Genomic DNA, 16428 nt, shown 5'->3' on the forward strand with positions numbered 1-16428 from the left:
GGGGGGGAGGACATATTTTTTCCCCCAATAAAACCAGTTTTTAAAATTTTGTCTCTGAAAATCTTGCAAAGTTCTATGCAACAAATTTGAATAAAATGAACATATTTTGGTTTCTTTTGAATTTTTTGTGTGGAAAATACTTACAATTTTTCAACACACACACACACACACACACACACACACACACACACACACACACAGTTGGATTTTAATTAGAAAACAAAAAACACAGAACCCAGAGTTCCCTTTGGACACCTTGCATATGCATTTGGCGTTTTTACCCTGCATTCGGTTAACTAATTTACAAAAATGAACAGCAGATGAATTACAGTCATCTCTTGATGGTATTGGCAGTGGCTGTGCACTTGAAGCAGTCAATGTATCTCACTGACAGAACACCATGTATTGCGTGCAGCTAGAATGCTTAGCTATATTGTGGCATTCCTTTTATTAGAGTGGTTTGCAATAGAATCTGTAGAGGTTCACAATAGGAACTGCCTACCAGTTAACAAGGAACCCAAGTTTTTTTCTATTTGCAGATATTTGTAGGACTATAACCAGAAACAAAGCCATGAGCAACTAGGCCAGTAAACAGTGAACTTTGCTGACTAGTGTTTGTTTTATAACATTTGGCACATCTTGATATGTACATAACAATAGTTCTTCAACCATAAATAATATTTTACAGAGGTCACACCATAGTTATTTAAGTTCAGGGGTTTATTTCCCAGAGCACTAAGTAGCTGTGAATGAATTATGTTTAGTCTGATCTGCCACAGAAGGGTCATAAACGTATATGTTGTAGCAAACCATGGAATATTACTCCTGTACATCAGGCAAATTGTAAATGTAAAAGAATAATGATTGATAAGGGGGAAGTAGTTTTATTTTGTTATATAATATATGTTTCTAGGGAAGCACTATAAAAGTTTATGTTAACTTGTTTCCCAGAACAGAAGAAAAGATTCAGAGGCAGCCTTAACAGTCGCTCCCAAGCCAACCCAGGAGTGAGGATGCGGAAGCAAGCAAAAGTAGCACCAATAAAGAGTGGATTGTGCTGCTTCTCTAAAGCTTTCTGACCTGACCTAGTGGCTCCTGTTGTCTTCTTGGAAGTGAGTGCAAGCTCCTGATCTTCGACAGGAAGACCTGTGAAATAATCAGCAGGTTAGAAAGCATTTAAAACAGAGGAGAGATGCTAACAGAACAGAAACGATAGGCCCCATATTTCAAACTTGGCTTCCCAATATTAGATGCCTGAATACATACCTAGATACCTAGGAAGAGATTTTCAAAGACACAAATGGCTCAACTCCCTTTGAAAGGAGTTGGAAGTTTAACTTGCATTCATGCCTTTGAGAGTGTCCCCCATAAATAATAACCTGATTTTCATAGGTGCTGATCACCAGCCACTCCTACTGAAATCAGCTTTAGGTTTCCATATTTTGATATTTTGGCTGTAATATTTTAGCCTCAGATGAAAATTATTTAAAGTTGCAAACAATTTTTTTTTAAAAAGCAAATAAAATTTGAACAATATTTTCAGCCTCTTTTCAAAGATTGAAGAAAAAAACTTGTCTTTACAAATTCTTCTTCTTTAAACATACACTGGGGCAACCAGAATTTTTAATTTTTAAAGCTACTTTAAGCATCTACTCCAGAATTCAGACATTCCACTTCAGCGCTGTTAAATTATGGCAGTAAAATTAACATTAAATAGTAATTTGTAGCTTTTTTAAAAAAAGGACAAAAATATATCAATGTTTTAAGTAATACCATTTAAGTTTTTCATTAAACAATATAATACTCTATATTTTACAAATGAGTTAATTTATTTACTGTGTAACGAGGATTAATTACAATTCTGTATAATGGGAAAGGCAAATATAGCAATAAACTACAACAGATCGCGTGTCTAGAGATGTAATGGAAGACTAAATGTTATCAGTTTCATGGCCACACATTATACATGTGTGCCACCCTCCCCTCTGCTAGACGGGATAATTAGATCTTTTCCTGTACTGGTGGAGCGTCTTAAATTTACATAATAGACTGTGTTTTTAGTGGTGAAGGTCAGGTATGGTATTTCTGAGTGCAGTAAATTTTATTTTATTCTGTTAAAATAAAATTTAGAAAACCTACCTTCAAATTGCTTGATAGGAAGAAAAAGCTTATTTATTATTTCTTTGTATTGCAGTAGCACCAAGGAGACCCAACTATGCACCAGAACCCCACTGTGCTAGCTTTCCTACAAACACAGAACGGAAAGATGGTCCCTTCCCCAAAGATTTTATAATCTGTGGCTAATTGTATGAAATACATTGTGAAGTTCTTAGGATCTAGACACAATGGTGACTGGGCAGTAAATTAGTATCTAGATAAATATGCACTGTTGCAAAATAACAGTGTGATTTCAATAAACAGTCATATAAGACATCATTTTAAATTTGCAGTTTTAGAATGTGGGCGTACTCTGGTCCCAGCTTTGCATTTCTCTTGCACACAAAACTTCCATTTAAATCCCTAGGGATAGAATTTTTAAAAGGGCTTTTAAAATGAAAGTCAACAGGAGTTGGGTGCCTAACCCCCTAGCAAACCTTTGAAAATCCCCCCAGGATTCAGGATGCACTAGGAATAGAAGCTCAGCCCCCCTTTGCTACCATTACTAAAATAACAGATTAGATATCATATTAAACTCAGAGTTTATAAATTTGGTTTTCATTTTTTCCTTCATCACTCACTGCTTGCTATAATCAACGGTGAAGACAACCTAGAATAAATGTGTGGATTATTCTTGATATTTTGGATTTAAGCAACCTGCTGTGATTAACCCAAAAATAAAACATTAGGAGATTAGCAGTACCTTGAATAATATTGTGTGTATATTATGCCTTCCCCAAATTTGCAAAAAAGATCAGTAATATCAGATAACACTTTTAAATTACAGAGAGCTGATTATTATCATCATGTATGTTATAGTAGTGCCTAGACTAGAGGTTTCAACCAAGATTAGAACCTTATTTTACTAGACACTGCACAAGCATACAGAGATAATCCTTGCTCTAAGGGCATGTCTACATGGAGACTTATTCACGATTAACTATTCCTGATTAACTCCACATGTAGGCTCTCTTATTTTGGAATAAGAGTGCTTTATTCCAAATTAGCTCCAAGAAATTAAGGTAGCTTGGGAATAAAAAAGGGTAGATCCATTGGATTAAATTAATTTGGAATGAGGCACTCTCACTCCAGAATAACGGTGTTCACACATGGAGTTAATCAGGAATTCTTAATCCTCTTTAAATTCACATCCTACCTTAATCTGGATTAATTTACATGTGTAGACAAGTCCTAAATACACAAGACAGATGAAGGAAGTATTTATCATTATCTCCGCTTTCCAGATGGAGAACTGAGGTACAGAGAGATTTGGTGATTTGCCCAAGGTCACGCAGGGATGTGTGTGGTCATACCTGAGAAGTGTGGGTATTTGGTATATATTTGGAAACACAAGGTCAAAGTGCAAGTGCCTTTCACACCCACCTGCAAAAGGCTTGTATTGACTTGTCTTTTTGTGCTTATAAAATGTGTTTTGCATTATATTTTTGTAACAGTTGGCTCGTAAATCCTGACCTGTGAGGGTTAATGCTGAATACCTGCGCAGCTGGAGCCAGTGGTGGCCAATCACATTCCTGCTCTGACCATTTCCCGTTTTACAAAATGTAAATATTGGATGTCTTGTCTGAATCTTCAGAACCTAAACATGTGATCATTATTAATAACATATGTAATAAGATACCACACGCTGGCATAATAACCTGTAGTAAATGACACCAAAAATATTGAGAACCTTAGCATACAATTGAAACTCGTTAATGGTTCAGTGTGCAGTTTGGCATAAAACTAGCAGGCAAGAATTCCACACAATGGAACTGTGTAAGTGCTAACAGCAGGCTCCTGCAAGACAAAATAAACTTGTTTTATGGACATGAGGAATTGATTTTTAATGAGATTCTTCTTGGCCACAACACCCATCCTGGGAGGGTGATTTGGTTTTCCCCTTGTCTCTGCTGCAGAATTGTAGGTTGCAGAATAAAGACACATTTAAATTAGGCCTATGGATTTGCACTTTTATCATATTAAGTGAAAAGTAGGTGTTGTCCTAGAAATAAATATAAAATGGCTGTTAAAATGCCTGCAGAGAGAATCTCTTCTTCCATGCCATTACCTGCCGGCACATTCTGTGTGTCAGGAGGTCAGGCCACAAGGCAGAACACACACTCCTCAAGCTCTTTAGGAGATAAATGATCATGCAAACTTATGTGCTCAGGACAGAAGATTAGTAAAAAGGATAAATCTCCCTGCCAGGAGGAGTTGAGTAAAGGCATTTGAATTTATTTCGTCAGCTTTGAGTCTTGGTTTTCTGTTAAGAAAATACAGTAGAACCTCAGAGTTACAAACACCAGAGTTATGAACTGACCAGTCAACCACACATTCCATTTGGAATCTGAAGTACGCAATCAGGCAACAGCAGAGACCAAAAAAAAAAAAAAGGGGGGGTGGAGATACAGTACAGTACTGTGTTAAACGTAAACTCTAAAAACTAAGCAGCATTTTTCTTCTGCGTAGTAAAATTTCAAAACTGTATTCCGTCAATGTTCAGTTGTAAACTTTTGAAAGAACAGCCATAATGTTTTGTTCAGCGTTACGAACATTTCAGAGTTAAGAACAACCTCCATTCCTGAGGTGTTCATAACTCTGAGGTTCTAGTGTAGCAAGAACAGGAAAGGTTAATGAACCCAGATTTTGACGTCAAACCCCAGCTAAATTTGAATTTGGCAATGAATGACAGTTCTTTTACTGATTACCACAGTTACCCACGCTCTCTCTTTTACTCTCATTCCCATCAACATTTTAGTTAAAAAATAAATCCCTTATGTTTGAGTCTAGTTTTCCCATCCAGATGCAAACAAATTAAACATAAAACTTGCACCCAGCCAGCATTTGAAAAATAAATAAATAAATAAATAAATAAATTAATGGAGATATCCCATCTCCTAGAACTGGAAGGGACCTTGAAAGGTCATCGAGTCCAGCCCCCTGCCTTCACTAGCAGGACCAAGTACTGATTTTGCCCCAGATCCCCAAGTGGCCCCCTCAAGGATTGAACTCACAACCCTGGGTTTAGCAGGCCAATGCTCAAACCACTGAGCTATCCCTCCCCCCAATGGTGGACAGAAATAAGAACTAATATTGGAGTCCTTTTATATTCATACCCAAAACATTAAAAAAAAAAAAAAACTATCACAGCAAATTATAAATGTCAACCATGCTTTCGCCTACAAAATCAAAGTCACTTCCTCTCTCTCTCTTCACCCCACCCTTGGCCAATACACAATGTTTCTTCCTCTTTGCTATTATGGTTTGTGTCTTTAGAGAGCAATCATTGGTTTTTAATTGCCTTCCATTGCCTACTTCATTTGTCAATAAATAGAAAGTGCAGGACTATCACCAAAGAGCTTACATCTGTTTCTCATACATCTTAGCCACCCATGGTGCCTTAAGCTATCCCCTACTGCTAACCAGGCTACCAGTTTATTGGAGAGGAGGGGGGTTTCCTGCCCTTTTAAAAAGATGAAAGTTCCTGAAAGCTTTTTTTGGGGGGGTGGGGGTGCATGTGATGGTTTAAGTTAACCAACTAAGCAGCTGTTAAGTGAAAGAAGGTCACTTCAAAATGAATTACTTTCGGCTTGGGCACCTCCCAGTGGTGGAGCTGGCATTAGCCCGGTGATTAGTATGTGATGACAACACCTTAAAGATAATTAGTTGACAATGAGTTGAGAACCTATTAACCCCTTTAACACCTCATGGTTTATGATTATAAGGAAACACTTTGAGACAATACAAAATAGATCTCGTTTTCTTGCCATGATTTTACATGATCAGTCTCAATGTTTCACTACTCAATTTGTGACCTTCTTCCAGAGAGAAAGACCAGGCTGTGTCCCAATGGGTCGTTTCTTTATCTAGCTAGGGGAAGTGAATATGATGGATCAGTGGAAACACTGAACACCAATGACCTACCCATTTTCTCTGTTAATTCAACAATCTTTAAAAGATCTTGGGTCCAGTACAGCACCCCTTCCTCAAACACTCATCAGACCAGAAGTCAAAGGGACTACTCACATGAATAACAGCTGTCAGACAATACCCCGTATTTTCTGTAAGTGGCTGCTCAAATTCAAAAGTGCAGAGTTGACTTTGCAATCCTTATTTGTACCAGTCGATCTTGATTTCAATGGGGTTACTCCCCGAAATAAGGGCTACTTGTAAGAATAAGAGGCAGGTGTTGTGCCAATACTTAAACGGGATGACCTGGGTAATTATAGGCCTGTCAGCCAGACGTCAATCCCTGGCAGGATAATGGAACAGCTGATATGGGACTCAATTAATTAAGAATGAAAAGAGGGTAATATAATAAATGCCAATCCACATAGGTTTGTGGAAAATAGATCCTGTCAAATTAATAGGATATATTTTTGATGAGATTACAAGTTTGGTTTATATCATATTGTCTCTATATAAATCCATGGTACACCCACATCTTGAATACTGCGTGCAGATGTGGTCGCCCCATCTCAAAAATATATTGGAATTGGAAAAGGTTCAGAAAAGGGTCAACAAAAATGATTAGGGGTATGGAAGAGCTGCTGTATGAGGAGAGATTAATAAGACTGGGACTTTTCAGCTTGGAAAAGAGACAACTAAGGGAGGATATGATAGAGGTCTATAAAATCAGGACTGGTGTGGAGAAAGTAAATAAGAAAGTGTTATTTACTCCTTCTCATAACACAAGAACTAGGGGCCACCAAATGACATTAATAGGCAGCAGGTTTAAAACACACAAAAGGAAGTATTTTTTCCACACAATGCAGTCAACCTGTGGAACTCCTTGCCAGAGGATATTGTGAAGGCCAAGACTATAGCAGGTTTAAAAAAAAAACTAGATAAACTCATGGATGCTAGGTCCATCAATGACTATTAGCCAGGATGGGCAGGGTTGGTGTCCCTAGCTTCTGTTTGCCAGAAGCTGTGAATAGGTGACAGGGGATGGATCATTTGATGATTACCTCTTTTGTTCATTTCCTCTGGGGCACCTGGCATTGGTCACTGTCGGAAGACAGGTTACTGGGCTAGATGGACCATTGGTCTAACCCAGTATGACTGTTTTTATGTTCTAAAGGAAATAGTGTTGATATAATATACTTGGCCCTATGCTATTTAACATTTTTATTATGATCTGGAAGAAAACATAAAATCATCACTGATAAAGATTGCAGATGACACAAAAACTGGGGGAATGATAAATAATGAAGAGGACAGGTCACTGACTCAGAGCAATCTAAATCGCTTGGTAAACTGGGTGTAAGCAATCAATATGTGTTTTAATACAGCTAACTGCAAATGTATATATTTGGGAATAAAGAACGTTGACCATACTTACAGGATGGGGGGATTCTAATCCTGAAAAAGATTTGGGGGTCGTGGTGGATAATCAGCTGAACATGAGCTCCCAGTGTGACTAAGGGTACGTCTACACAGGGATAAAAGACATGGCTGCGGCTTGACCGGGTCAGCTGACTCAGGCTTGCAGGGCTCAGGTTGAGGAGCTAAAAACCGCTGTGTAGAGGTTCAGGCTCAGCTGAAGCCCAAGCTCTGGGACACTGGAAGGGTGGAGAGTCCCAGAGCTTGGGTTCGAGCCTTAGCCTGAACATCTACATAGCGATTTTTCAGACCCAGAGCCTGAACCCATGATTCCGAGTCAGCTGACCTGGAACAGCTGTGGGTTTTTTATCCCTGTGTAAACGTATCCACTGTGGCCAAAAGAGCTAACACAATAATGAGAAGCATAAGCAGGGGAATCTGGAGTAGGAGTAGAGAGGTTATTTTACTTCTGTATTTAGTACTGCTGCTAGACTACTGTGTCCAGTTTTGGCATTCACAATTCAAGAAGGATGTTGATAAAATTGGAAAATGTTCAGAAAAGAGCATGAGAATGAGCAAAGGATTAAAAATGTGCCTTATAGTGACAGCATCAAGGAGCTCGGTCTATTTAGCTTAAGAAAGAGAAGGTTAAGGGGTGACTTGATTAATGTCTGTAAGTATCTCCATGGGGAGCAAATAATGGTCTCTTCAATCTAGCAGAGAAAGATATAACAAGATCCAGTGGCTGGAAGTTAAGGCTAGACAAATTCAGACTGGAAATAAGGTGTAACACTTTTAACAGTGAGAGTAATTAACCATTGGAACAATTTACCAAGGGTCATAGTGGATTCTCCATCACTGACCATTTTAAAATCAAGATTGGATTTTTTTTCTGAAAAATATGCTCTAGGAATTATTTAGGGGAAGTTCTGTGGCCTGTATTATATAGGAGGGCAGACTAGATGATAACAATAGTTCCTTCTGGTCTTGAAATAAATTAATCTATGAATCTATGCTGATCTAAATACCTGCAAGAGTTGCCATATCAGGCCTCATCTGTTTGAATGGTGCAAACAAGAAGTGTATCATTTACCCCTGCAAAAAGAGCAAAGATACAGTAAAAAACAGTTTGCAGTGATTTACATTGAAATTGTCCTATGTAAATTCTTTCCTGCTATCATGTTAAATCATGACGGGGAAACTCAAATGGCTTATTATGGGGAATAGTTCAAGCAGTTTGACTACAATAAATTAAACCCAATCTGTCAATAAGATTGAACCAAGCCTTTCCTGAGATAAAACACACACACACACACACACACACACACACACACAAACACACACACACACACACACTTTTAAAATATATTTTCCCATTTCCACTTGCTTCTCCATTTCCTAGTTCCAGCTGAGGAAAGAAGTGGAAATCCCAAAATACTGGTGGACATTCTGATGCTTTTCTGCCAGGGCCAGAGACAGGAGGTAGAGAAACCTTATGAGAATCTGTTCTCTTGAGCTTTTCCAACACAAATCTGGAGACAGGCTCAATCTTATTCACTTTAAAGTCTATTACAAAACTTCCATTGACCTCAGCCGGAGTGGGAGCAGGCTCAAGGCTCAGAAAAGCATACAGATATTTAGACACTTATCCAAATTGAACCTGCAAAGCTTTTGAAGTTGGTTTATTACTAATAAGCTGACCAGGAACCTAAGATGTGCAGTATTTGCACTTCTGCCAAGCCTGCCATTTCAATCCCCTAAAATGCTTTATAAACATTAGTTATGTTTCGTAATCATAGCGCTCCCATGCAGGGGTACTGGAACAATTTGTGTAGTGAGGGTGCTGAGAGCCATTGAACCAAACTGTAAACCCTTTATCTGATGGAAACCACTTCAACCTAGGGGGTGCAGCAGCACCCCCATCACGCTTAGTTCCAGCACCTATGTCCCCATGTGAAAAGGGTCTTACCATCCCCAGTTGACAGAGGTTAAGTAGCTTGCACACATTCACAAAGCAATTAGAGACCAGATCTCCTGACTCCCAGCCCTGTGCTTTATCACTGACTATATTAAATCATTGCAGCAAATGTGGTGAGTTTGGTTAGATTTTTTACATTTATAATGCAGATTCAACGGTCTTTTAAAGTTCCAGAAAGTAAAAAGTAAAGTAATTACAGACACTGAGTCATGATATTAATTGATAGCACTTCAACTTCTGAACAATACCTAGACTATCCAGAATAGTTATGTAATTGGGTATAATTTATCCTAATACAATGCCATAAATGGATATAGTGTTTTACATGTCAGAATGTCCAAAAAAGGTCAGAATTTGTTATGGAGGATGGCCTCACCTTTCTCATGTCATAACCAGTAACTACTGTGACAATAAGAATACAGTTGATATTATTAGGAATAGCTTTTCAATTTAAGAACAGTTAGGTAATAGAACTTGCTGCCTTAGGTAGGTAGGTTATTGAAATAGATAACTGATAGCTTGATCATCAAAGACAGTTCAGGATTAATTAAAATCAGTCTTGCCATGATATATTAAAGGTATCTTGCAGCCAAGTGAGTCACTACTTTCAGCTTGTTGTTCTCTGTTCAGCATTTCCCGATCCCTCTCCCACCAGCCTTTCCTCACATGAGTAGCCCTTATATGAATAGTCCCACTAATGTCAACAGGATGACTTTCTGAGTAAGGATCTGAGGGATCTGGCCCATAATTATTAAATAGTAGGAAAAAAAGGATAACTTTATGGGCCAAGTGTTCAAATGGTGTAATCTGGCATAGCTGCATTGGATTCAGTGGAGCGACATCAATTTACACCAGTGGAAGATCTGGCTCTTTGTCTACCATATCTTTTTTCTAGCCAGTTCTTTCCTCCTTCATCAAATTTTTAACTACCTCAGTATTCAGTGTTTGTTAACATCTGTGTGGTCCAATTTTCTATTACTGTCAGCAAATTATTTGTAGAGGTGCCAGGTTATTTTGTCCATAAACATTGTCCCCATCACACATTTCTAATTTTAACCCTATTTGTCTCCGGTTGATTTACATTTGGCCAAAAGCAAATTACCTATTGGAAGCATTTATTGAAAATTAATTAGGTGGCGAAAGTGCCTCCAGCAGAATTCTCTTAACAGTGCCTGTTTCTTGTTGCTCTCCAGCATTCACCATTTTCCAGTTAAAACACCTAGCAATTAAAAAAAAAAAAAAAAAGATTTCCACAAAGTAAATGATATAATTAGTTCCAGAATGCAACCCAAGCTCTCTGAAATCGGATGCTTTCTTCTAGTCCTACATTGCCATACAACAGCAAGCAGTTTATAGTGCCAAGGGATTTTTCTATGGAAGGAAGCATAGGCAGTTTGTCGTAGCTGAGTCACGGTATGGGGCTAAAAGAAGGTGCCATTGCTATAGTAGCCTTAGCCAGGATGTTAACATGATTTACTGCAAATAGTTCCACAACATTAAAATGACTTTTTATTTTCTGTGTGTGCTGCTTCAAAGAAGAACTCTGTGGGCTCATAAAAATACAGAGAACAAATAGGGGCTTCTAAGACCAATTTATATGCCATGCCCACTGTGCACTGAGACACGTATAATCTGTAAAATGTCAGCTTCAAAGTTCCATAGAGATTGGTGTTAACCCTGACCTCTGACCTCGCCAACTCTAGCTGGGCCCTCGCGCTCTCTTAACCAGCTGTTTTAGATAAACGTTTTCCATTTTTAAAGAGACTGTCTCAGAGTTTTACATGAATAGTAGTAATATTATTAACTCTAGCTGGAAAAACCACCTTAACCGAGAGTCTTTACAGATGGGCCAATCAAAGTCTGACCCCATGTGGAGAGCAGTGGGTTAATAAATATGTCATTGTACTGAAAATATTTAAACAACACTGGGAGAAAAGAGCAAGGCATACGACAAAAGGAAAGCATATTAGTAGTGTTTCCTGTCAAAGTACACAGAGGAAGCACTTGATTTTGACCATTTTCCTCATAAAGAGACACAGTAGGCCAAGGCAAACAAAGCGAAGGAATCTGGTTTATCCTGTTGGATATAGGAAATGATCGACTTAAATGAAGTAAGGTTGAGGCACCAAAACCAGGATCTCCCTGACAAGCCTGCTAACTGAACATATCAGCAAAGGTTGATCAATATTTCAGTGTCCTATGACTGAGCACATGCGCTTCAGTTTTTACTTTATGTATCTCTACACAGCCAGGTGGGGGCATTAGCCACTCATGTTTGGTCAATGGGAAGCCCAGAAAGACCTTGTCCACAATCTGCCAAAGCAGAAAGCTACAAAGTCTCCATCATCCTCTTAGAAGGAAAACGTTGACATTCAAGGGCAGACTGTATATTTTAGGCAACAAAGAAGCAGAGGATGTGTCCATTCACAAAACATAAAAATAAGCTGGGATTTTAAGTAAAAGTCCACTGGTTTGTCATTCCTTGGGCCTACGCCAAAGACAATGGAAGTCTGTGGGAAAGCTTCTATTGATTTGACTGATCTTTAAATCAGACAAATTATGGGTCAGGACCAACTCTCAGTGAAGAAGTTGGAAACACTTCCCTCTTTAGGACCATGTTCAAAATTGCCCTCCTTGGTTTTTAATTATTATCTTTTCATTTTAATACTTATAGAATAACGGAAAATCAAAATGGACTCCTTACAAGCTTCAACAAAAACAAAAATATCGCAGGTAGGCTTTTAAAAAAGAAACTTTGAGAATTCAAAAATATTCTCACTTTTTAGAGAATGAGGGAAATCTGAAATCAACCCCATTTAAAATATTGCCACCAAATTCTGTTAATAATATTTACTTTCAGGGACAGCAAAAAACAATCATCTAATTCCATACAGCCTACCCTCCTCTCTCTCCATAGCCCAAAGGTTGAGAAATCAAGTACACAGAAGTCAGAAAATGCAGAGGTAAGATTGCAAGCTCAACTTCAACTCTTTCCTCTTTTGCTCACGCCTGAATATATATCCTCTCATATCTTTATGTATTATTTTTCAGTTAGTATAATGCAAACTAGAATCTTTAACTCAACCTTACATACAGTACACAGTGTCTTCAGACTTGGCTTGATTATTAATTGTTAAAATGAAATCTACAAAAAAGGCATATTTGAAGAAAATCAGTTCAGTGGTGCCCCAGTTTGAGGCAATCCCAATTTTAGCACAGTTATCATCGGTTTATTCACCTGCCTTTATCTTAAAGCTAAGAATGGGAAAACTTGTTTTACCTAATTTTGCAACCACTCTAATGTAGTAGGCTGGAAAGTTAGAGTCGGACATTATTGAATTCATGTTTTCTAAAGAGAGACTGTGACAAAAGCAACAGAAGTTGTTGGAGGAGCAAATACAATTTAAAAATAAACGATAACTGGACCAGAGACAGAAACAAAGAGAGGCTATGAAAAACAGACAGCACATGAGAAAAAGAGTCTCATGAAAAATAAACACTGTTATATATACACATACACACCATGCAGAGGGCACTGACCTTAGCCGACCTTGCTTTTATGGCATCTTTAATACCTAAATTGTATTGCAAGCTCCTGAGAAAACTTGTTTGTCTTTTTGTTTTGAAATTTAATCTCCTTAAGTAGGGAGGGAAGGGAAATGAGTAGGCAGGCAACACGAGGTTTGCAAAGGTGAATTAGCTCTTTAGTCATATCTCAAAAATAGGGTGATGGGTTTGTAGTTCTGTGAACTTCATGAGGTCCACCCATCCCCACTTGAGATATTTGTGCCCTGCTCCTGTTCATGTCAACGGAAATGTAGGCAGTAACTAATGTGGGAGCAGAAAATACATGCACACTCTTATCTAAATAAGAAACAAGTTTCTTAATCCTTATTCACTCTAAAATCCAGTGGTGGTTCCCAAAGGATGGATAAACTGTGTAACAAAGTCTTTCAGAGATATTATACTTTCTTGATTTAAACTAGTGACCTTGCTAGGAACGAGAAATTGTCTATCTTCAAGGGTGATCAACATTGATAACAAATATTGTTTAAACTAGAACCATTAACCGATCACTTTCTGCTCCTAATTCAGGGTTTAATAGCTCTTCTTTGTGGAAATACAGCAGGGGCACAAGGTGGAGCAGCAGTGGTCATTGTTTATTTTTTCAACACCCAGGGATTTAAAAGTCTAACCTTGCATTTGTTTTTGCCCAATCCCAAGCCCTCTGCTCACCTCGTTATGACCATCTCTCTTCCCCATCATGCAGCTCAGTTGTTGGTAGCACAAGAGGTTCTTTCCAGTTCCTGTCTTCTGAAAGCACCTCTCTATATATCTCCACCTTACTGATTTTCAAATTACATGTGGAAAAGTCTCATTTCTCCATTACACCTTAAACAATAGAGAGACAGGAAAAAAAATATGTGTTTATAGAGAAGAAGGATGGTCCAATGGTTAAGGCACCAACCTGGGACTTAGAAAACCTATGTTCAAGTCCCTGCTCCACCAGCAACTTCTTGTGTGATCTTGGCCCAATCACATAGTCTCTAGGTGCCTTATCCCCCAATGGGGATAATAGCACTGTTGTGAGAATAAGTATATTAGAAAGATTGAGGGGTTCACATCCTATGGTAAAGGGGTCCATATAATTACCTAAGATAGACAGATCTCTGAAATTTCATTCCTAGACATCATGATGATGCAGCAAAAAACTAGCACAGATTTAACAATATTGGCTCATTCGTCTGATGCCCTAAAGGCTGTTGCCTTCACAATGCCTGTTCCAAAATTCTTGGCTCTGAGGTGATGGAACATGAGGCAGACTCTGCATGTTCCTCTGCCAAGATGTGGAAAATCATTATCCCTCCCCAAAGAGATGGAGCTATTGGCGCAGAAGGTCACTAGAACCAAGTGTTTGCTGTTGTGGTGACGGGGGTTCTAAAAAGACAGATGTGTGTGTGAAACAAGATCCTCTGCTCTATAAGATCCTAGTGTACTATAAGGAAGTCATAGGGGAACTCAGATACAAGTGGGGACTGTTGGGGGTTGAATTGCAATAGATATGGGGGTTTTTAATAGGAAAGGGGGGGGAGACACTTCTGCCTGACGCTGACGAAAAGCATGCTTTGTCCAATCCACTGACCACCGCCTCATACTGACAGTATCACAGCTACAATACTGGAAGGTTGGTGGGTGTCACCAGAAGTTATTCAGCATTCAAAATGTCATCAACCTAGACATAGCAAGAGAACATATTAGCTGGCATAAGAGATTTTCAGAAATTCTTAGGTGTTATTTCATGAAGCAGTTAGTGTTTTAACTAGAGCTGTTCAGGAATTTTCTGTTGAAATATTCTTCCATAAGAAAATGTAAATTTAGCAAAAAATTTTGATTCTCCATTGGGAAAATCAAAATGTTGAATTTCAGATCCATGTTAACCTCTGTATCTGAGCCACCACAGTGCCCCATGGGAGCTGTAGTTTGGGCACCTAACACCCTTATTCTCCCCTGTGGGCTGGGCTTTCTGGACATGCTACAGCTCCTATGATGCCACAGATTCTCTGCTGGAGGAGAGACATCCAAACTACAACTCTCATGAGGCATTGCAGTGACTCAGACAGATGCAGATTAAAGTTGACTTGACCTGAAATTAAACATACTGACATTTCTGAATAGAAATTTTTCAGACTTTTTTTCACATTTTTGATTTTTCAACTTTTCATCCCTCCTTATTTGAGACTCTAAATAAAATATTGAAATATCAGAATTTCCTGCATGAAGGAAATTCCATTTTTCAATCAGCTCTAATTTTAACTCTCATCTAATTTATCATGTTTTCTCTTAAAAATAACAAAAACTCTTGCTGCTTCTCAATCCAACCCTGATAGGGATATGGGTCTGGTTATTAGAATTTTCAGCTCACTTCCAGAAAATAAAACTGGACTGTGTCTATTTGAAGGCTGCCATCTTGGTCAATATGCCATGGTTTGAACTGGATACCTCCAACCTGAAAGTAAACAGTGGGCTCTACAGTTAATATCTGTAGCAGACCCGTATCCTTGGTGGATTGGGAATAGAGGGGGAAGACCCACCATATGCTGACCAGTTGGTTATAGTCTTCTCTGGACAGAGGAAGCTTATTCTGAGCATCTGTGGCCCAAAATAGGTCAAATTGAAGACAAGCTCCTACTTATTAATGGCCACCAGCTTGGCCAACACACTGGAAGTTGAACTGGGGACTTCCAGAGCTGAAGGCATGAGTCTCTCTACAGCTGAAGCTAGAGAGTCATGGCTCCCACTTGGGCAGTAACAGACTCATATTTTTGGTGGATTGGATGCAGAGGGGGCAGGAGACACACTGACCAGCAGGTTATATATAGACTAACAGTTTATATATCAATATAGCTCAAGAGGAAAGCATTATGGAAATGGTCACAAAGCAGAGGTACATGGATGCTTGTAGTGCCACATTAGTACAATCCTGCTTCAAAGGTATTGCAAGACATTACATTTCTGCCTCTCTTTTCTTTGCAGCAGTTATGAATGAATGGCTGCCTCCCACTTTCTCTCACCAAACATCTGATGTCACAATAATGACTGATGAAGACACTGTGGGTCCAATTCTCCTCTCTTTTACATTACTATAAATCAGGAGTCACTTGGGAGTCACTCCCAAGAGGTCAATGTAGTTACACTAGTTTGAATAAGAGGAGAACCAGGTCTCGTCTCATTGCTCATTAGAATTTTCTACCTAAAGTAAAATTCCCACAGAAACTGTAATTTGGTTAGGAGAGTTTAATGCTTTTTTACCATGTGCCTGTAGCAACTCGCATGGTCATGGAAAGGAAGGCAATTGACTGATAGAAAGCTGGCTAGATCGTCGGGCTCAACGGGTAGTGATCAATGGCTCCATGTCTAGTTGGCAGCCGGTTTCAAGTGGAGTGCCCCAAGGGTCGGTCCTGGGGCCG

General features: G+C 38.8%; 1 long non-coding RNA gene across 1 annotated transcript in view; it reads right to left on the reverse strand.

The window, feature by feature from the left end:
- Nucleotides 1–1066: 1066 nt before the first annotated feature.
- Nucleotides 1067–16428, reverse strand: part of LOC128835728 (uncharacterized) — a 38534-nt gene continuing 23172 nt past the window's right edge. The window contains exon 3 of the long non-coding RNA XR_008444691.1: nucleotides 1067–1146. This is a non-coding gene — a long non-coding RNA (uncharacterized LOC128835728). The remainder of the gene's footprint in view (nucleotides 1147–16428) is intronic.

The sequence above is a fragment of the Malaclemys terrapin genome, chromosome 4, assembly GCF_027887155.1.
Source record: "Malaclemys terrapin pileata isolate rMalTer1 chromosome 4, rMalTer1.hap1, whole genome shotgun sequence".
Classification (NCBI taxonomy): Eukaryota; Metazoa; Chordata; order Testudines; family Emydidae; genus Malaclemys; species Malaclemys terrapin.